General features: G+C 35.7%; 1 long non-coding RNA gene and 1 pseudogene across 2 annotated transcripts; one reads left to right on the plus strand and one right to left on the minus strand.

The window, feature by feature from the left end:
- Positions 1 to 47: 47 nt before the first annotated feature.
- LOC124402460 lies at positions 48 to 14565 on the minus strand (annotated as a pseudogene).
- On the plus strand, positions 1764 to 3495 carry LOC124402461. Of its 2 annotated transcripts, none has more exons than XR_006928732.1 (5): positions 1764 to 2137; positions 2542 to 2726; positions 2891 to 3029; positions 3203 to 3254; positions 3361 to 3495. It is a non-coding gene; the product is annotated as an uncharacterized LOC124402461 (long non-coding RNA). The 2 variants fall into 2 exon arrangements; XR_006928731.1 differs by having other exon boundaries at positions 1767 to 2137; positions 2542 to 2647.
- Positions 14566 to 20294: the final 5729 nt, after the last annotated feature.

Consider the following 20294-nt stretch of genomic DNA (forward strand, 5'->3'; position numbering starts at 1 on the left):
TTTATTGTTTATTTCCTAGAAATAGGTTTAAAAAATACAATACCCAATGAAATAAAAAGTTGCAGGTCTTTATTATAAAAACATTGCTAAAGTTTTAACATACTTCAATCTGTGACGATTTTTTTTCCTTATTCACTCTGCATCCTTGCCCTAAAATGGAAAGACATTGTAGTTTTAGTCAAAAGTGCAAAACGCATTGTAATATATTCTGTTATTAACACACACACACACACACAAACACATTAAAAAAATTTTTTTTTTTTACTTTTACATTTTTTATTGTTTAGTAGAAAGTAATTATTTTATTCATGTTAACCATCTGTTTCCAAATCTAAGCAGATGGTTAGTGAAGATCCCTTGCGTAATTATTCTGTTTAATATATTGAGATCAAGATAAGATTGATTGGGGTTCAGTAAAATAAATCTTATTGCTGTCAGTGGCTTGGAAATATCAAAGTACAATTTGATGGGAGGTTAGTGTACATACAAATAATTACAAATAAATAAGACCTTAAGGACCACTTTTAATTAGTTTATATAGAATATTTAAGGTATATCACATGCACCTTTCTGTAAAGAAAATACACACTAACAGTCAGGGGTGCAATTAACAGTTTTAAGGGGGATATGCAAGACAGAATTTTGGGCCCCCATATATATATATATATATATATATATATATATATATATATATATATATATATATATACAATGTTATATTATTAATAATAAAATAATTTGTATTGTTAAAGAAATTTAATAATTTGCTATTGCATAATGTTACAATATAAATGATATAATGAATATAAATGAATATAAATTATTTTAATTTTTTAATAAAACATTTTCAAAAAGACAGATGTATAAAGAAAGAGAAATGTAACATCAATTCTAAACACATTTTAACTTATGCAGTCTGTAGACAAACCTCATGCGTTTAATTTCATTCATGAGTAAACACTCAAAGTCAAAAAATAAATAAACATTTTCATCCTATTTTCAGTTTAATTTTATTTACAGGGAATTTATTTTATTTCACCACAGTGTTATTATTTAAAATGTGTGTATGTAATTTTAAAAATGTAAACATTTTAATTGATGATTGTGGGGCCCCCTAGCGTTCTCTTGGGCCCATATGCCTGGCATACTCTGCACCCCCAACGGCGCCTCTGCTAACAGTACATCTTTTAAGTGAACTTTGGGTGTTCATGTTTTTGGAAAAAGGATCAAATGTAAACTTGCAGTAGGAAGTTACCCACCTTTCCAAAATCTCTGCTCTTGGCTCTCAGCTTGTTGACCTGGGACTCTGCGATGTCAGCACGCTCCTGAGCTTCTTCCAGCTCGTGCTGGACTTTCCTGAACCTGGACAGGTGAGTGTTTGCCTGCTCCTCCTGCCGACATCACGTGTATGAACATCAGTGTTGGAGAATTACACTGGATGTGTGATCGCATCCCAAATACAATGGCTATTTCTTGAGCTTACTTTACATGTTATTAGCGTTGGGGGCAACAGTGTTTAATTGTTTAATGGAGTGGTTACTGAAGATTATTAATAAGGTATGTAATGTTTTGGGTATTTATTTTGAGATCTGGATAACCTGGAGATCACACTTGATGTGGAATATCTCTATTTTGGTGTGGAGTGCATAAACAAAATAATGTATAATGTGTATTTATTCATTTATTAATATGGTTAACAGCTGTAGCTTTGTGATTGTGTATTAATTTATAACTTTTATCAAATCATTTCAGAAACCTGTGCTCTGTATGGGTCTTAAAGCCCGCACTGTTCCCCAGCTGAGTGTTAGAGCTTTCCCGCGCTTTTCTCACTTTTTCGAGAAACTTCTCTTCGCGCGAGTTTTTTTTTTTTTTTTGGGGCGCTCGAGCGCACTTCATAGTTACAACGGACGCACGGCTGCAGTTCGGGGTACGATTTTCCCAATTATTAGCCAGTTAGCTTCTTTAAAAAATATATTATTATTTAGCGATATAATAATAATAATAATAATAATAATAAGAAAAACACAGTGAAATGTTAGGTGTTTGGACGACAGGATATATGAAGTAGCTAGCGAGGTGATAGTCGGCTAATTTGTGTCCTGTCAGTGAATCCTGTCAGGGCCACTCCTTCGACCTGGTACGTATCAGTTAGCTCGTTAAAAGTTCGTTTTAAGCAAATTGAGATATAAATAATAGTTCTTAAATCTTTCATAAAATGTACTTTTTGTGTTCTTTCTAAACATGAAAAAAACTCGATAAAAAAATATATAATTATATAATATAATATATATATATATATATATATATATATATATATATATATAATATAATATATATAATAAAAAAATATAATATAATATATATATATATATATATATATATATATATATATATTTATATAATTCATTATTTTATATATATATATATATATATATATATATATATATATATACACACACACACACATGTGCAAAAGCTATATATATTATATATAAAACTCATAATTTTACAGTGCTAACATGAAGTCTTGTGTACTTACAGCTTCCTCAGCCTGCCTCTTGTAGGCCTTCACCTTCAGCTGCAGCTTGTCCACAAGGTCCTGCAGTCTATTCACGTTCTTCTTATCCTCCTCAGTCTGTATACAAAGGTGAGTACTTATAAGAAAAAGATGTCAGGAGTTAAAAAGAAGAAGAAACGACTACAGTAGTAGATACTGTACCTGATAGGTGAGTTCTTTTAATCTCCTTTCATATTTGCGGAGGCCCTTAATGGCTTCGGCGCCACGTCTCTGCTCAGCCTCAACCTCACTCTCCAGCTCGTGTATCTACAGGAGCAGTCACATAGAATTAGTCGTTTTTCATTAACTGCGAACAATCATATATATTCACAGTGAAATACATACAACATACCCTAGCCTCCAGTTTCTGGAGCTGCTTCTTTCCACCCTTCATTGCAAGGTTCTCAGCCTCATCCAGACGGTGCTGGAGATCCTTGACTGTATTCTCAAGGGTCTTCTTCATCCTCTCCAGGTGAGCACTGGTATCCTGCTCTTTCTTCAGCTCCTCTGCCATCATGACCGCCTATTGTGTGTCATGTCATCAATTATTGTCATTATTTAATTCAGAAATTGTAAAATACATTGGGGCAAGATCTATGCGATGCACACTTACATCTGTGATTGCCTTTTTGGCCTTCTCTTCAGCATTTCTTGCCTCCTGGATGGTTTCATCCACCTCACCTTGTATTTGGACCAGGTCAGCCTCAAGCTTCTTTTTGGTGTTAATTAGGTTTGTGTTCTGTTAAAATAAAATGATGATAAAATGATTAGCTGACCATGATCAAAATTTATGAACATTTTAGAACTGGCTGCACAAACCTGAGAGTGCAGCAGTGCCACACGCTCACTGGCATCAACCAGCTCCTGTTCAGCCACTTTGCGGCCTCTTTCTGTCTGCTCCAGTGCAACTCTCAGTTCCTCAATCTCTGCCAGCATCAGGTTATTCCTGCGCTCCACCATGGCCACCTGCTCCTTCATGTCTTCTTGTCCTCTGACAGCCTCATCAAGGTGCAGTTGGCCATCCTATATTGGAGATTTAAATTATTATATGTATATTGACAGGTTTGTTAATTTTGCTTTATGCTTTTTTTTTAATAAAGTGTTACATTGCATAAGAAGGGCTTACAATGTGTGAAAGTTATTGATTTGCTCAGTGTAGGTCATGCATTTTTTACTTATAATTAATTGCTCATTGTATACATCTGCAACAAGCAGCATTTTAGCACATTTTTATGCTTCCTCATAGATATTTAACTATATATATATATATATATATATATATATATATATATATATATATATATATATATAATATATAAAATCAGGAAAGCAATTGTTTTTTGTTGTTACACCATTTGGATCACATACTTTGAAATGCTGCTATCCTCCTCGAAATAAGGTGAGTAATTTTAACTTTCTGTTCTCTCAAATGTTTGTATTATTCTCCAATGTTTATAGTGTGAAAGTATATGGTGACGGCAAGAGAAAAATCAAGTGAAATGCAAGGGTGATCACATTTAAAATAAGCTGTTATTAATGGTTTGTTCATTGACTGCTCAATGTTATTCAAGACTGTGTGTAATGTTTCTACTTGAAACCAGTTTTAAAGTTTACACATCTTTCATTTAATTTCACATTTTACTCACTTTAAGCTGTCCTTGAACCATTCTGAGCTGTTTCTGGGCCTCAGCTGCCTGGCGGTTGGCATGGCTCAGCTGAATCTCAATCTCATTCAGATCTCCCTCCATCTTCTTCTTGATTCTTAGAGCATCATTTCGGCTTCTAACTTCAGAATCCAGAGTGCTCTGCATGGACTCTATCACCCTCTGGCTATTTCTCTTGATCTGTTCCATTTCCTCGTCCTTTTCAGCCAGTTTCTTTTCTATTTCACTCTTAACCTGGTTGAGCTCAAGCTGGACACGAAGAATCTTGGATTCCTCATGCTCAAGTGTACCCTAAAGGTATATGGTAAAGATGATTTTTTTTTAGTGGAGACATATTTCCATTTGGTCAGATTGTATGCAAGTTGTACACCAGGGCATCGTTAGTAAATTATACTAAACATTAGTAGATACATAAAAAAAATTACAAAAAAATAGGCAAAGGTAAAATACCTCAGCTTCTTCAAGGGCAGACTGGATTTCAGATTTCTCAGACTCCACTGTCTTCTTGGCTTTCTCCAGTTCATGGATGGTCTTTCCATTTTCCCCAAGCTGCTCAGTCAAGTCAGAGATTTCCTCTGTGAAATAAAAATAAAAATTATTATTTAATGTTGTATATTGTTGCATTAAATAAATAAAGGCTATTCAATCAATCTATCATCAAAGACTGATATCTGATACATCAACAGCCATTTGCTTAGTTCACATACGCTGTAGATTCTTGTTTTCTCTCTTAAGAGTCTCCAGATGGTCAAGAGCTTCTTCAAAAGAGTTCTTTATCTTAAAGAGTTCAGTGCTGAGAGACCGAGACTCTTTCTGCGCTCCTTCCAGTTCAGCCTGACCTTCCTCAAACTTCTGCTTCCATTCTGCCAAGACCTGGAATTTACACAGTCCATATTAATAATTTTGTTCATTTTGAATATTTGTTGAATAGATTGCAATTAAAAAAAGAAAAATTCTGCAAGTGTTGAAAAGTTTTGCCTGAAACTTATTTTTAGCCAGTTCAAGGCCATTTTACCTTGTCAAAGTTTCTCTGCTTTTTGTCAAGATTGGCTGCAAGGGCATTGGATCGCTCCACATCAGTCATAAGGTCCTCTACTTCACCCTGCAGCCTTTGCTTGGTCTTCTCCAGAGAAGCACACTTGGAGTTCACAGCTTCTATGGTTTCCTCAGCCTCCTGGAGTCGTTGAGCAAGCTTTTTCCTATGAGTAGATGCAAAATGAGTCTTTTAAAATATATATACTAATATACTGCAATATACTGCAATTTATTTTTTACTAAATTTACTTACTTGGCTTCCTCAAGTTCTTCCGTACGTTGTATAGCATCGGTCTCGTATTTTGTTCTCCACTGAGCCACCTCATTGTTGGCCTTGGACATAGAGCGCTGAAGCTCAGACTTGGCCTCCTGCTCTTCCTCAAACTGCTCTCTGAGAAGATCACAGTCGTGACGGGCTGACTGAACAGCATGAGCCAGAGCGTTCTTTGCCTAAGGCAGAGTTTGAGTGAAGATCCGTTAAGGTCCAGGGATTTAAACTCGCAACTTTCTGATCAGAGGTGAAATTGCACTGATCTCCTATCCATGGTGATTGATTAATGATTATTCAATTTATATTTAAATGATACATACTTTTACTTCCTCTTCAACTTGTCTTTTGAGCTCTTCAGTCTGCTGAGTGTAGTTGAGCTTTCCTCTGGTTAGTTGAGAAACCAACGCATCTTTTTCCTCTAGCTGCCGTTCCAGCTCACCTGTAAAGTTGGTAATTCAACATTAGTTTTAATGTTGGTAAAAATTAATTTGCAGTGTATTAATTTCACTTACCAGCTTCAGTAGCAAGTCTAGTTTTTTGATAGCACACATCATTCAGCTGTCGAACATTTTCCTCATATTTTGCTTTGATTTCACTAAGTTGGTCCTCAAGAGTTCTGCACATTTTCTCTAGATTAGCCTGCCAGAAAACTTGGTTTAGTACTTAACAGATGAGATTTAAAAGGAAAAATATTTCGTGGTTCATTTGTCATATTCTTATACCTTTGATTTTGCCACAGCTTCCATGTTACTGGCAAGATCATCAATCTCCATTTTATATTCACTCTTCTCCTTCTCCAGCTTCTGTTTGACACGCTGAAGGTTGTCGATCTGCTCTCCGAGTTCTGCAACACCATCAGCTTGTTTCTTGCGGAGTGCAGCAGTTGTTGCTTCATGCTGCAGAGTGGATTCTTCAAGATCACGACGCAGTTTCTGGAACTCGGCCTCGCGTTTCTTGTTCATCTCAATCTGAGCAGCGGTGGCACCTCCGGCTTCCTCCAGCCTCTCGCTGATCTCCTCAAGTTCCCTGGAGAGATCAGCTCTCTGCTTCTCAACTTTAGCATGAGCTGCACGCTCAGCCTCGATTTCTTCTTCTAGCTCCTCGATGCGAGCCTAAAGAGCACAGTTATCAATAGTTAGCATCCTTCTTAAAATGTCTTAAAAATTTATTGATTAATAAAACCAAATTGTTACCAGCAGTTCTTTGATCTTTTTTTGAAGTTGAGCACTCAGAGACTGCTCATCTTCAATCTTGCTTAGAAGTTGGCTTGTTTCAAAATCCTTCCTGTAGGATTGATTGTATGGCAATTAAAGTTTAATTGTTTTTATACATAAATATTTTCAGTATAATTTTTAAATGGGCAATCCTATAATATATGAGGCCAGCTTTATTCAGCAACCATCACCTTACTGAACACTACAATTCATCATTAGGTGATAAATAAATAAATAAATAAATAAATATATATATATATATATATATATATATATATATATATATATATATATATATATATATATATATATACAGGAGTGCAGAATTATTAGGCAAATGAGTATTTTGACCACATCATCCTCGTTATGCATGTTGTCTTACTCCAAGCTGTATAGGCTGGAAAGCCTACTACCAATTAAGCATATTAGGTGATGTGCATCTCTGTAATGAGAAGGTGTGGTCTAATGACATCAACACCCTATATCAGGTGTGCATAATTATTAGGCAACTTCCTTTCCTTTGGCAAAATGGGTCAAAAGAAGGACTTGACAGGCTCAGAAAAGTCAAAAATAGTGAGATATATTGCAGAGGGATGCAGCAGTCTTAAAATAGCCAAGCTTCTGAAGCGTGATCATCGAACAATCAAGCGTTTCATTCAAAATAGTCAACAGGGTCGCAAGAAGCGTGTGGAAAACCAAGGCGCAAAATAACTGCCCGTGAACTGAGAAAAGTCAAGCGTGCAGCTGCCAAGATGCCACTTGCCACCAGTTTGGCCATATTTCAGAGCTGCAACATCACTGAGTGCCCAAAAGCACAAGGTGTGCAATACTCAGAGACATGGCCAAGGTAAGAAAGGCAGAAAGTCGACCACCACTGAACAAGACACACAAGCTGAAACGTCAAGACTGGGCCAAGAAATATCTCAAGACTGATTTTTCTAAGGTTTTATGGACTGATGAAATGAGAGTGAGTCTTGATGGGCCAGATGGATGGGCCCGTGGCTGGATTGGTAAAGGGCAGAGAGCTCCAGTCCGACTCAGACGCCAGCAAGGTGGAGGTGGAGTACTGGTTTGGGCTGGTATCATCAAAGATGAGCTTGTGGGGCCTTTTCGGGTTGAGGATGGAGTCAAGCTGAACTCCCAGTCCTACTGCCAGTTTCTGGAAGACACCTTCTTCAAGCAGTGGTACAGGAAGAAGTCTGCATCCTTCAAGAAAACATGATTTTCATGCAGGACAATGCTCCATCACACACGCCCAAGTACTCCACAGCGTGGCTGGCAAGAAAGGGTATAAAAGAAGAAAATCTAATGATATGGCCTCCTTGTTCACCTGATCTGAACCCCATTGAGAACCTGTGGTCCATCATCAAATGTGCGATTTACAAGGAGGAAAACAGTACACCTCTCTGAACAGTGTCTGGGAGGCTGTGGTTGCTGCTGCACGCAATGTTGATGGTGAACAGATCAAAACACTGACAGAATCCATGGATGGCAGGCTTTTGAGTGTCCTTGCAAAGAAAGGTGGCTATATTGGTCACTGATTTGTTTTTGTTTGGTTTTGAATGTCAGAAATGTATATTTGTGAATGTTGAGATGTTATATTGGTTTCACTGGTAAAAATAAATAATTGAAATGGGTATGAATTTGTTTTTGTTGTTGCCTAATAATTATGCACAGTAATAGTCACCTGCACACACAGATATCCCCTAAAATAGCTAAAACTAAAACTACTTCCAAAAATATTCAGCTTTGATATTAATGAGTTTTTGTGTTCATTGAGAACATGGTTGTTGTTCAAATTAAATCCTCAAATAAAATTAATCCTCAAAAATACAACTTGCCTAATAATTCTGCACTCCTGTGTATATATATATATATATATATATATATATATATATATATATATATATATATATATATATATATATATATATATATATATATATATATATATATATATATATATATATATATATATATATATATATATATATATATATATATGCAGAATTTTCATTTTATCTTAAAGATCTTTATATATTTCACTTTCTTAACAGATTCTGCACATAGTCACTGTCCATAGCTTTTATATTAGTTTGCTGTACATATATTTACATATTTATCTGCATTTATCAGTATGCACAATGCTACAATTTGCACTTTAATAGATGATGAACTGCATTTTGTTGCTTTGTACATGTACTATGCAATAAAAAGTTATATCTATATTAATAAATTAGGTGAAATTAGGAAAATCATACTTCTTAATCTTCTCCTCAGACTGCTGCTTATCATTCTCTAGATCCATTATGTTTTCTTGGGCTAATTTTAGATCCCCTTCAAGTTTCCTTTTGGCTCTCTCAAGGTCCATACGGAGTTTCTTCTCTTGTTCCAGAGAACCTTCAAGCTAATTTTATTTGCAAAATGGTACACTTAATAATGAAACAAATAGTCATATAAAAATGCAGGAATTGCTTATTCAATGCTTACATCATCGACTTGTTGTTCAAGCTTGGTCTTGTATTTGGTCAGAGTGTTGACTTTGTCTTCCTCTGCTTGGAGATCATCCAGAGTCTGCTGGTGTGCCTCTTGGAGGGCTTTCTTTTCCTTGGTGAGCTTGGCAATGCTTTCATCCTGAGAGGTCATCTCCTCAGTGAGGTTCTTGACCTGTAAAATAACATTTTAACAATTATGTTCTATCTTAACTTTTATGTAATTATTTTGCTAAAAGTACAAAATATTGAAATCAGGTTAGTCAACCTTGTTCTCAGTGGCGTGTTTCTCTTTTTCTACTTTGGCTAAGGTAATCTCCAGGTCATCAATGTCTTTCTTCAGCTCAGAGCACTCATCCTCCAGTTTCCTCTTCTTGGCAGTCAGCTCAGCATTGATTTCCTCCTCATCCTCCAGTCTCTCACTTGCTTCTTTAAGCTTAGCTTCAAGCTGGATCTTGCTTTTGATGAGTCCCTCACATCTTTCTTCAGCATCAGAAAGGCTCTCTGATTCCTGTTAATGCAGAAGATTTATGAATAAATTAGAATTTTTAAGATCTATAATGGCATTTTAATCGGTATTAAAAACTTACAGAGGCTACTGCTAGTTGCAGGTCATTTTTCTCCTGTAGCAAAGAAACCATCTTCTCCTCAAGCTCTTTCTTCTTAGCCAGTGCTTTTGCCAAGTCCTCCTTCATTTTCTCAAAGTTCTCCTTCATGGCTGCCATTTCCTTCTCAGTCTCTGCACTCTTGAGAAGAGGCTTGATCTTGAAGTACAACTTCATCCATGGCCAGTGTTTCACATTCATGAATGAGCGGATGTTGTATTGGATAGAATAGATGGATTCCCTGGAATTTGATTTCAGTTCCATTTTTGTCGTATATTGAACGTATATAGAATTTACAGTTACTGTAATTTGCACATTGCATTCCATTCTTTGTAATTAAATTGAATATTACCTCCTCTCCATCATCTTGACAAACTCCCTCCTCATGAGGAAGCCACGGCACACAGCCTGAGTCATGGTCACCAGATTTGCGAGCTTTTCGTCTCGCATTTCCTCAAGGGTACCCAGAAGACCAGCTTTAAAGAACACCTGCAGGAAAAATTACATAAGTGAAATTATATGTACTCAGAATCATTTTGGAAAGAGATGTTTTTTGCAAGGAGAAAAATATGAATGCACAAAAGTTCATAAAAAGTAATACAAAGTTATTGCTCTCCTGCAATCCAAGTTTTTTCTTTGCTTTACCTTGGTGTGCCCAAATTTATACTGGGTTTGGTCAATGTCAATGGAGGCCAAGAGTTTCTCTGCAGCTTTCTTGTTGTCAATGAACTGTCCTTCTGGGATGACGCTGGCATTCAGCACTTTGTATCTGCATATTAATGAAATTAATTTTTGTTAATTTAATTTCACCACATAAGGGTATGTATGGTTAAACACTTCCATTCTTGGATTTTTGAAGTGAATTATTTAGTCTCAGCAGGGTTAATGAGAGTGATTTTGTATTTTGTGTGGAAATGTATAGCACCTCTGCTTGAAGTCACCATAGAGAATTCTGCTAGGAAATCCCTTTCTGCAAATTCTGATACCTTCCAGCACACCATTACACCTTAGCTGGTGGATGACCAGATGATTCTCCATCAGACCTAAACAGTCATGGAAAGTACAATAATAGAAGTTTGAACATGCCTAATCAGTTTGTGTTTTTTTTCTTTTAAGATTTTATATTTTGCAATGTGATTCCTTTTCATTTTGCTTACCCGGAGTCTTGGATTCATTTGGAATCAAACAGCGCACAAAATGTGGGTGAGTGCTTTTCAGGTTCGTCATCAGTTTGCCAAGGTTTTCCTGCATAAGTGGAGTAGTTATGTTTAGCTATGAATTGGTTATTGAAATGTAGCATTTAAATGTGCTTAAACATTTATATATAACATACTCTGAATAAAGCAGACACAGTTTGGAATGAACCTCCCTTCCTCTTTCCACCCTTCTTGCCACTTGTGCTAGAATCTGTTCAAATAGAAATAGAATGACATTATTTTATGGTCCATTGGTTATGCTTTATGTGTCCTGTTCGGTCAATCCAACTATAATTAAACACTATACCACTTGCAGCAGCATGGCTAGCATACAGGAAACACAGCAGTTTGTTCGCTGACTTCTGGTACAGCTGTACAACAGAGTCGTTCAGTGGATCCTTGTTCTTGTCCAACCAGCCGGAAATGTTGTAGTCCACAGTGCCGGCGTAGTGCACCAGGGAGAAGTGAGCCTCAGCTTTGCCTTTGCCAGGCTTTGGCTTCTGGAAGGCGTTGCATTTGCCAAGGTGCTGGTCATGAAGTTTGTTCTTGAATGACATGTCTGTAGCCTTGGGGAACATGCACTCCTCTTCAAGGATGGAGAAGATGCCCATTGGCTGTTGGTGACAGAATTAAAGTTAACAAATGGCAAGGAATACAGTTTTTGGTTAGTTATTATGAGCAGGTATTTTTAATGCTCTGCACTGTAACACTATACCTTCTCAATAAGCTCAATGCAGGCAGCCAAGTCCATACCAAAGTCAATGAACTCCCACTCGATACCTTCTTTCTTGTACTCCTCTTGTTCCAGCACGAACATGTGGTGGTTGAAAAACTGTTGCAGTTTCTCATTTGTAAAGTTAATGCAGAGCTGCTCCAAGCTGTTGAACTGTTAGAGTTTAACAATAGATTAGACATGTCTTTGTCAAAGTATTGCACAATCCAACAGAACAAATATCATGAAGGAAAACAATTATTTACATCAAAGATCTCAAATCCAGCGATGTCCAGCACACCAATGAAGTACTGTCTTGGCTGCTTTGTGTCCAACATCTCATTGATACGGATGACCATCCACAAGAACATTTTCTCATAGACAGATTTACAGAGGGCAGACACGGCATTGTTCACCTGAATAATACAAAATTTAGCTTTCGTTCTCTTTTTGTATTAAGTCTTAAGTCTTGAATCTCATTTTTGTTGTTTGAGAATGTTACCTGTGGTACAGTCTGGCCTTTGGTCACAAATTCGTTTCCGACTTTGACTCTGGGGTAACACAAAGCTTTCAGCATGTCAGCTGAGTTCAGGCCCAGAAGGTAGGCAATTTTATCAGCAACTGGGAGAAAAAAAAAAAGTGTCTTAATCATAATGAATTTAAAGACACAAAATCAGGATTTTATACTGACAGAGAAGGTAAATTCTGTAATTTTATTTGTACTCTCAGTGCCATCAGGCTCAGCCTGCTCCTCTCTCTGCTTCTGCTTGAACTTCATGTTGCCATGATGCATCACAGCACCGGTCAGCTTGTAGATGTTAATTTTCTCATCAGAAGTGAAGCCAAGAATGTCAATGGCAGCCTGTGTGAAGAAATACAGTTATTCTAGATATTTTTGTAACTATTTTCAAGGATTGTTTAAAGTAAATGAATTGAGATGATTTTGCCTTAAAATTGTGACTTACATCTGTGGCAATAAACTCCTCCACATCATTGATGCTTTTCACTACAATTTCACCCTGGCTGATCATTGGGTAGTCATAGGGGTTGGTAGTGATGAGCAGTGCCTCTATAATGAAATCGTTCAATAAATAAATAACACAAAATTTTGTTACAAAACTTGTGAAATATTTTTCTCCAGCTGGAGTTTACATTTCATACCAAGCAGTTCTGGTTTGTGTCCAGTCATGAGCTGGTAAAAAATGTGATAGCTTCTCTCAGCAGACAGCTGGAAGGTGACCCTTGATTTTTCCAGCAGATCTACAAGTAATAAATGAAGAATGCATTAATATTTTCTTCTTAATTGATAAATATAAGTAACTTGTAAGTGTTTCTTACATGTTTCTATATCAGCTGATGCCAGCTTTCCAGAGGATCCAAAATGAATTCTGATGAATTTACCCTAAATATTGTGAATATATGGATAACAAGTCAAAATATATTTAAGAATTGTTGAATATGGTCTTTATTTTACTTGATCATACTTACAAAACGAGAGGAGTTGTCATTCCTGACAGTCTTAGCATTACCATAAGCCTCTAGTAGGGGGTTGGCTGCAATGATTTGATCTTCCAGTGAACCCTAGTAATGATGGCAGACATTTTAATGAAGAATCTGAACTTTGGTTTTTTTTTTAGTTTAAAAAAAAATTTTTTTTACCTGCATCTTGCCAGAATTAGGCTCTGCTTTTTTCTGACCAGACACTGCGATTGTTGCAAAGTACTGAATGACACGTTTTGTGTTTACAGTTTTTCCTGCACCAGATTCTCCACTGTGGATAAAAAGGCAAATCTTTTAGGTTCTTTTCGGAAGGTTGATAAGAACAAGTTATTTTGATTAGAATTGATTAGAAAAAATATTTAAAATCATTTGATTATATTTTACTTAATTAAGCTTACGTGATCAAGATGGATTGATTCTCACGATCTAAAAGAAAAAAAAAAATGTTGATTTAAATTCATAACGACCTTAATTTTTTACTTAATAACTTACATTTTTTGCTGGATATGAACATTTGAAAACATTTTCTTGAGATCTTAGTTCTTTATACCAGTGAGCATGAACTGATAGGCATTATCAGAGATGGAGAAGATGTGAGGTGGGGCTTCAATTCTCTTCTTCCCTCTGTATCCCACAACAACGACAGCATCGTAAACTGGGAGCCACTTGTAGGGATTCACAGTGACGCAGAACAACCCTGAGTAGGTCTGCAAATATATTTTCGAACAATATATCTTTAAACCCATACCTAGTCCTAATTTTTATGGCATACATAAGCCATTCTGTATTTGCATACATTAGTGGAATACGTGTTCCACAATATTACAAAATAGAATCTTTGTAAATAAACTTGGGAACAACATCTCAGTTTAATACTTACGTAAATCATCCATGCTGCGTAGCGCTCTTTGAGGTTATACAGCACAGTGGGTTCATTAAGGTGGGTCATCATGGCCATGTCCTCAATTTTGTCATACTTGGGAGGGTTCATAGGGAAAACATCATCCTCCTTAACTGTGAGGGTCTGTTATTTGGAGAAAGACATCCATCAGGAACAAATCTGATTTAATAACAGTCCCATGATTTATTTCCCTGAAGCCTTGACTTAATGACTAAAACTTACTTTGCCATCCAGGGTTTCTACAGTGGCTTTTCCACCCTCTTTACTCTTCAGTGTACCCTTCACATACATCTCTGCAGGCTCAGTTACATACACTGCTGTTTTGGCATCAAAAGGTTTGTTCTGTGACTCAATCCTTTCCCTTTCCGGCTTTCGGAGGAAGACGGCCGCCGAAACACTCCATTTCACCGTCAGCCATAATTATTTCTTTTTCCAGAAAAAAGTTTGGGAAAAATAAATTCGGTTCAACCTGTTTCCTTTGTATGTAAATGAGAGTTTTCTCGTAGAAGTGTTTTTCTCCTACCTTTCCTTTTGACACAGTGAAATCCTTCTTGTGGATGTTCAACACTAAAATGAGAAACAAATATTAAGGTGTTTTTTTTTTTGTTTTGTTTAGAAGGCATTTTTTCTATTACATTTTACAAGTAATAGTATTAAAAGAAAAGTATATACATCTTTGGTATTTAAGTCCTGTTCTTGCTCTTACCTTGGCCTCGGTTTCTGTCTGTGCTTGAGGGAGCTCGTGTCTGTGTCTTTTATAGGAATGCATCTGTTCACTCAGCGAAAGCTGCATTCTTTATTTGGTCGTGTGTCTCCTCTTTGTGATGACTTTCACTTCATTTTGCTATAAATACTTTTAGATTTTATTGTGTTGGTCTGTGGGCTTATTTAGACGCAATATTCTTGGCAAAAGAGGCAAAAGAAGAACTATGCGTGAACTATCAATTATTTTGTTCTATTTAGTTTGTAGATATAATGTATTATCTTTTTGCTGCTATTGCATATGATCAGTTAAAAAATTTGGAGAAAAGTTAATATATTCGTTCAATATATTATTAAAGTTTTTTCTGTGGCAAGATTATTTTCAAGTTTGTAACTAAGTTTAATTTATAACTTTAAACAGCATGCCAATCTGTTTAATGATTTCTAAATATGAAAGTGTGTCTCAGCTGTGGAGAAGTAGTCAGCTGTTGATGTCATCTTGTTACAAGTATTTTAGAGACGCCTAAATTGGATTCATGCATTTGTTCTTTTTGTAGGGAATAAATTTGCAAATGCAATTTTTTTGTTTAACTGGATTTGAATTAAGTTACTGGTTTTCTTAAAATATTTTAGCAAAAAATGTATTCAATATTATTTTGCTTTTATTGACAAACAAGTAAATTAAAATGTACTGAATATTGTAGTCTATGTAGTCAACATCCAAGAGTTTTTGAATAATGCGACTACAATGCAGTATTTAAACATTTAATTGTTATTATTATTTTTTAAGTTACACTATAGAAAGGTTTTTCTTTTGCTTACAATTATTTGCAACCATATATAGACCATATATAGTAGATGTTCAGGACCTCACGCATTACTTTGTGGTTAAACTGACTCCAGCTTTCATTGCTCTCGAAGAATGATGGCTGACACTTGAGACAGCTGGTGTGTGTCTTTTAATGTGATCCAGGATTAGCTGTCCTACCATTTTGGTGTTAGTTACAGCTGTTTGGCTTGGCCTGTGCCCTTGGTTAACAACTTTCATCTGATGTGACAGATTTGGCATGAGAAGGTAAAAGTGAACTCATCAGTATCATTGATATTTACAATGAATTTCTGCTAAGCACTGATACATGCCCTCTTCAGTATGCATGTGAGCAATATTACCACTGGCAATGTGAAATATTGTCTTTCTCTCCAGCTGCCTGCACAAGCTTAGAGTGAGTGTCTAGAGTGTGACAGTTTGTACATCTGCTCATGTGATTATGATACTTGACAACTTTCACACACATTGTTCATGTATTGTTGTGAAAACAGGAATAAATGCAGAAAACAGGACTAGAATAGTAAAACTAAAGTAAAACATATTGTTATGTACATTTTGTTTAGTGTTTTATTTATGACTTAAATATTCAAAATCAGCAAATATAAAAAAATATATTTTTGGAAAGTTCATTATTAGTGTTTGCTTTGTGCAAGAAACAGTGCCATGTATGGTAGAAAAACAAGAAACCCTTGTTCCCATGCTTAAAAGCCAAAAAATTAAAAGCAATGAACTAAAAGAAAAAGTCAATAATTATTACACAATAACTGTGATCGCCTCAGTTTTGCTTAAAGTATATATGGTACGTCAAAATTATTTACCCCTTTCTGGAATGAATAAAGTACTCTTTACTAGTTTATGTCATTAGTACATTTCTGTCAATAGCGTCTTTGCCTAAAAACTGAATATTTACTAGTTAATGTGGACAAAAATATGTATGGCCACAAATTTCATCTAAACAAGCACAAAACATTAATTTCTGCTTCCAAACTGGACATTATTAGAGAATAGTCATTATTTGCAAAACGTCTTCTAAAAATCATTAAATACATGCACTAGCAATAAATCTCCCTATGGTTAGCAGTAGGCTGTGGAACTAGAAGCAGTTGGATGGGTGCTACAGCCAGCCACTCTTCTCAGGAGTTCTTGGCCAGTTTGGCTTTGGTGGAGCACCCAAATGTCACTGGTGTAAAGTTACAGTCCTTAAGTTGGGTCTCCTCCTGAAAATGTCATTCTAGAAATGTATTGTGTCATACTTCCCAACAGTTGTTACTGGATTTAAGCAATAAGCAGCAAATGCAGCTGCATTTTTAACTGTTTGATATTTGCTACAAAATAAATATTTCTTTTAATCTCTGAATCTATTAATCAACTTTACATTTACCACTTTCTAAAGTTAGCATTGTTTTTATTTTATATTTTATAACAATTTAATGTTGTTTCCAAGAGTGGGCCCAGTTTGAACTGTTTAAATACTGACTGCTAAGAAGTAGTTAACTGTTGATGGAGCTCAGTGTTATTTTTCTTCTTTTTCTTTTGTCAAAATAAACTGACAATTTTTTTCTGTATGCCAGATGGCAGTAATGCACATGACTTTTGTGATTTTTGAAGGGAAAGAAAATTAAAGAAAGCATAACTTAGCACTACTACTAGTATACTGACAATTAAGTGAACTCATAAATGCATATGGTGATGTTTGCTGCTAAAAAATAAAGAGCTACACTGATCAGCTTTTAATACTATCAACAGGTGAAATTAATAACTGGTTAGTTCTTAAAGTTGATGTGTTGAAAGCAGGAACAAATAGGTATGTTTAGGAATCTAAGTGACTTTACATTTACAAGGACCAAATGCCTAGATGACTGGGTCAGAGCATCTCCAGTGTTTTATTTTCCAACCAAAAATCTGGTTTACTTTTACATCCTCTGGATGTTTGCATATAAATTACCTGCACCTTGATGCACTGTGGGAAGGTAAGCTGGCCGTGCCTGTGTTATGTTCTGCTGGGAAACTGTGGGTTCTGGTGTTTGTGAGTGTTACTTTCATGAATACCACTTATTGTCACAGGCCAATTTACCCCCTTTCCTTGTAATGATGATCCCTAAAAGCAGTATCCTCTTTCTGCGGATTAATGCTTCCTGCCATACTGCAAAAACTGTTTAGGAATGGGTTGAAACTCTTTTTGTGGAGATCCTACCTCACAACTTTTTTTTTTTTTTTTAATGATCTTATTCTGAACGATGTTTTATATTCGAAAATTACCCGATTCTCTCCTAAATCACATCTGTCTATGACTCACTCTTGATGCATGTCAAGATGCTTGCCTTGGTCACATGTCTTAACTACATCGACTACCTTCTTAAAGGGGCTGCTCCAGCCGATAACACATAATACATTTCTGCTAAATTGAAACCCCCAAGCAAGCAAAATGAACAAAAAACAACAGAGTGGATTCACATTTATTATTATATTTAGAAAATACCAGTTTTTATGCCGGTCGTATCATTTTATTTGTTCTATTTATCTGCCACTCCTTAAAGGCCGGTCCGTGGAAATATTGTCTGACATTAAAACGGTCCGTGGCGCAAAAAAAATTGGGGACCGCTGCCCTATACCAAAAGCACATGTTCCGATGTATGGTGGAGTCCAGTCCTTGAGGTTTCAGAGCAGGTTTGGTGGAATAAGTGGGTACCTGCACAATGTTTTGCAGTTGGATTTAATGTTATTGCTAATTGCTGTATTGTGACAGGCCTGGTTTATCTAACATTAGAATTTGTATTGATTGTTGGGTAATCCATTTATAACAGATCGTAAAACCGTTGTTAAATTCATGCAGTGATGATGTGTTTCTGGTTTCTATATTGACATTTCATGAACTTTGGTTGTGCAGTTAATAGCAGTTGACACTTGATGTTGCAAATGTCTGGTTTATTCTTTCTAAGAGTGATGTCATATGTAATTCTGGCCTTTTGTCTGAACATGCTTGGACTGCTACAAACTAAAAGGTTAAAATGGTGGTCAGTGGAATGAACATCAGTGAACACAAGAAAATTTGGTCAAAGATTTAGGTAATAGTATAGTGTCCAGAAGCACCTACATTACATGTCTGGATGTTTAGATTTACTAAAATTAAATTTCTATTATGAAATTACCTTGACTGTCTAGCAGTATTATTAAAAGCAGTATTTTCTCTAACCTGGCATGATAGGCTTCTTCCTGTAGTGATTTATTTAAAAAAGTCAAGTGATTTTAAAATGATAAACTCTGTTGTGGCCCTATATACTCAATTAAAGTCTGTCATTCAATAGCCCTCTGTGTGCAGGGCCAAAAGAGAATAAAGGCACATAACTCATCTGTTATGGGTATGACCTCAGAGCATCACTGTTTGGCACTAGTGTTTGAGCTGTATTGTGACCCATGTGTCTTTGGTACTCATAACAAAACTGAACACAGTGGTTACACACAATGGAAGCAACTCTGTGCAAAAGATCATAAAGTGAGTATTTTAAGCATTTTTAAATGGTAGCAATGTAGCATATTTTATTAAGTTTCTAATACTTTTATTATTGGACAAACTTGGTCAAAGCAGTGTGATGGAAAGGTCTGTTTTGAGTAAATATAATAAAGTGAAATGCATATCAATTGATTGTCATTTTTTTCATAAAACTAAATTATTTTCTTTAAAAAATATAATGTTTTTGTATTGTTTCTCCTATCTGTATATACGTACTGTTGTTAAACAACTTTTGATTAGATTGTCACTTATTTTCACTACTTAAAGATAAGTTTGTTTGATAGATATAACTAGTAAATTTTTGAAGAAATTGTCTTATTTTTGTCTATTATATATATATTTTGTCTATAAATTATGCACATTATGATGAACATCTTATTTAACAAGAGTTAAATAAGCAGAGTTCTTTTATTTGTATGAAATGTAATTTGAGGTGATGGACCATTATTCACTGAAACACCAGACATTGATATTTACTGTCTAGCATTATGCAATGATTTATGTTTTTATACTTTTTTTAAAGAAAGTTTCCAATCAGTTTCCAAAAAAATTAAAATAAAGTTTAAAATTGATCCACGGCCGTGCATACAAGTCTGAGAGAATATTGGAAACCTCTGCCAGTTTAAGCAGAGAGGTTCTGAGTTCCGTCAGTTTAATAATATCGAACTTTATATCTACTTTTATCTACTGTAGTCTCTTTCTATTGCTTGTTAGCCAAGAAGATGAACACTAACAGATGCTTCCTCAAAATCACTATAAGACATCTACAGCATCTTTTAAAGTACCAGCTAGTGGAGGTGAAGACCCCACCCAGGGATCAGAGCCAGTTTTTCTTTCTTGGAGTTGATCTTCCAACTCTCCTCATGGCATCACAGCCCTTGATGGTTATGACATTTGTAACCGATTGGATTAAGAAACTTTAGACCTCACAAAAGGCAAAGAAGTATTACATTTGGTAGTGACAGGAACTCTGATAAGATGCTACAGGTCGGACGTATTTACTTACTGCTATACTAATGTCCAGTATATTTGGCTTCTGTGTTTGTGTAGGGATGTTGTATTTGCTACAACAATTGGAAAAAAATTGCATTAACTCACCACAAAT

This window comes from Silurus meridionalis, chromosome 19, assembly GCF_014805685.1.
Source record: "Silurus meridionalis isolate SWU-2019-XX chromosome 19, ASM1480568v1, whole genome shotgun sequence".
Classification (NCBI taxonomy): domain Eukaryota; kingdom Metazoa; phylum Chordata; class Actinopteri; order Siluriformes; family Siluridae; genus Silurus; species Silurus meridionalis.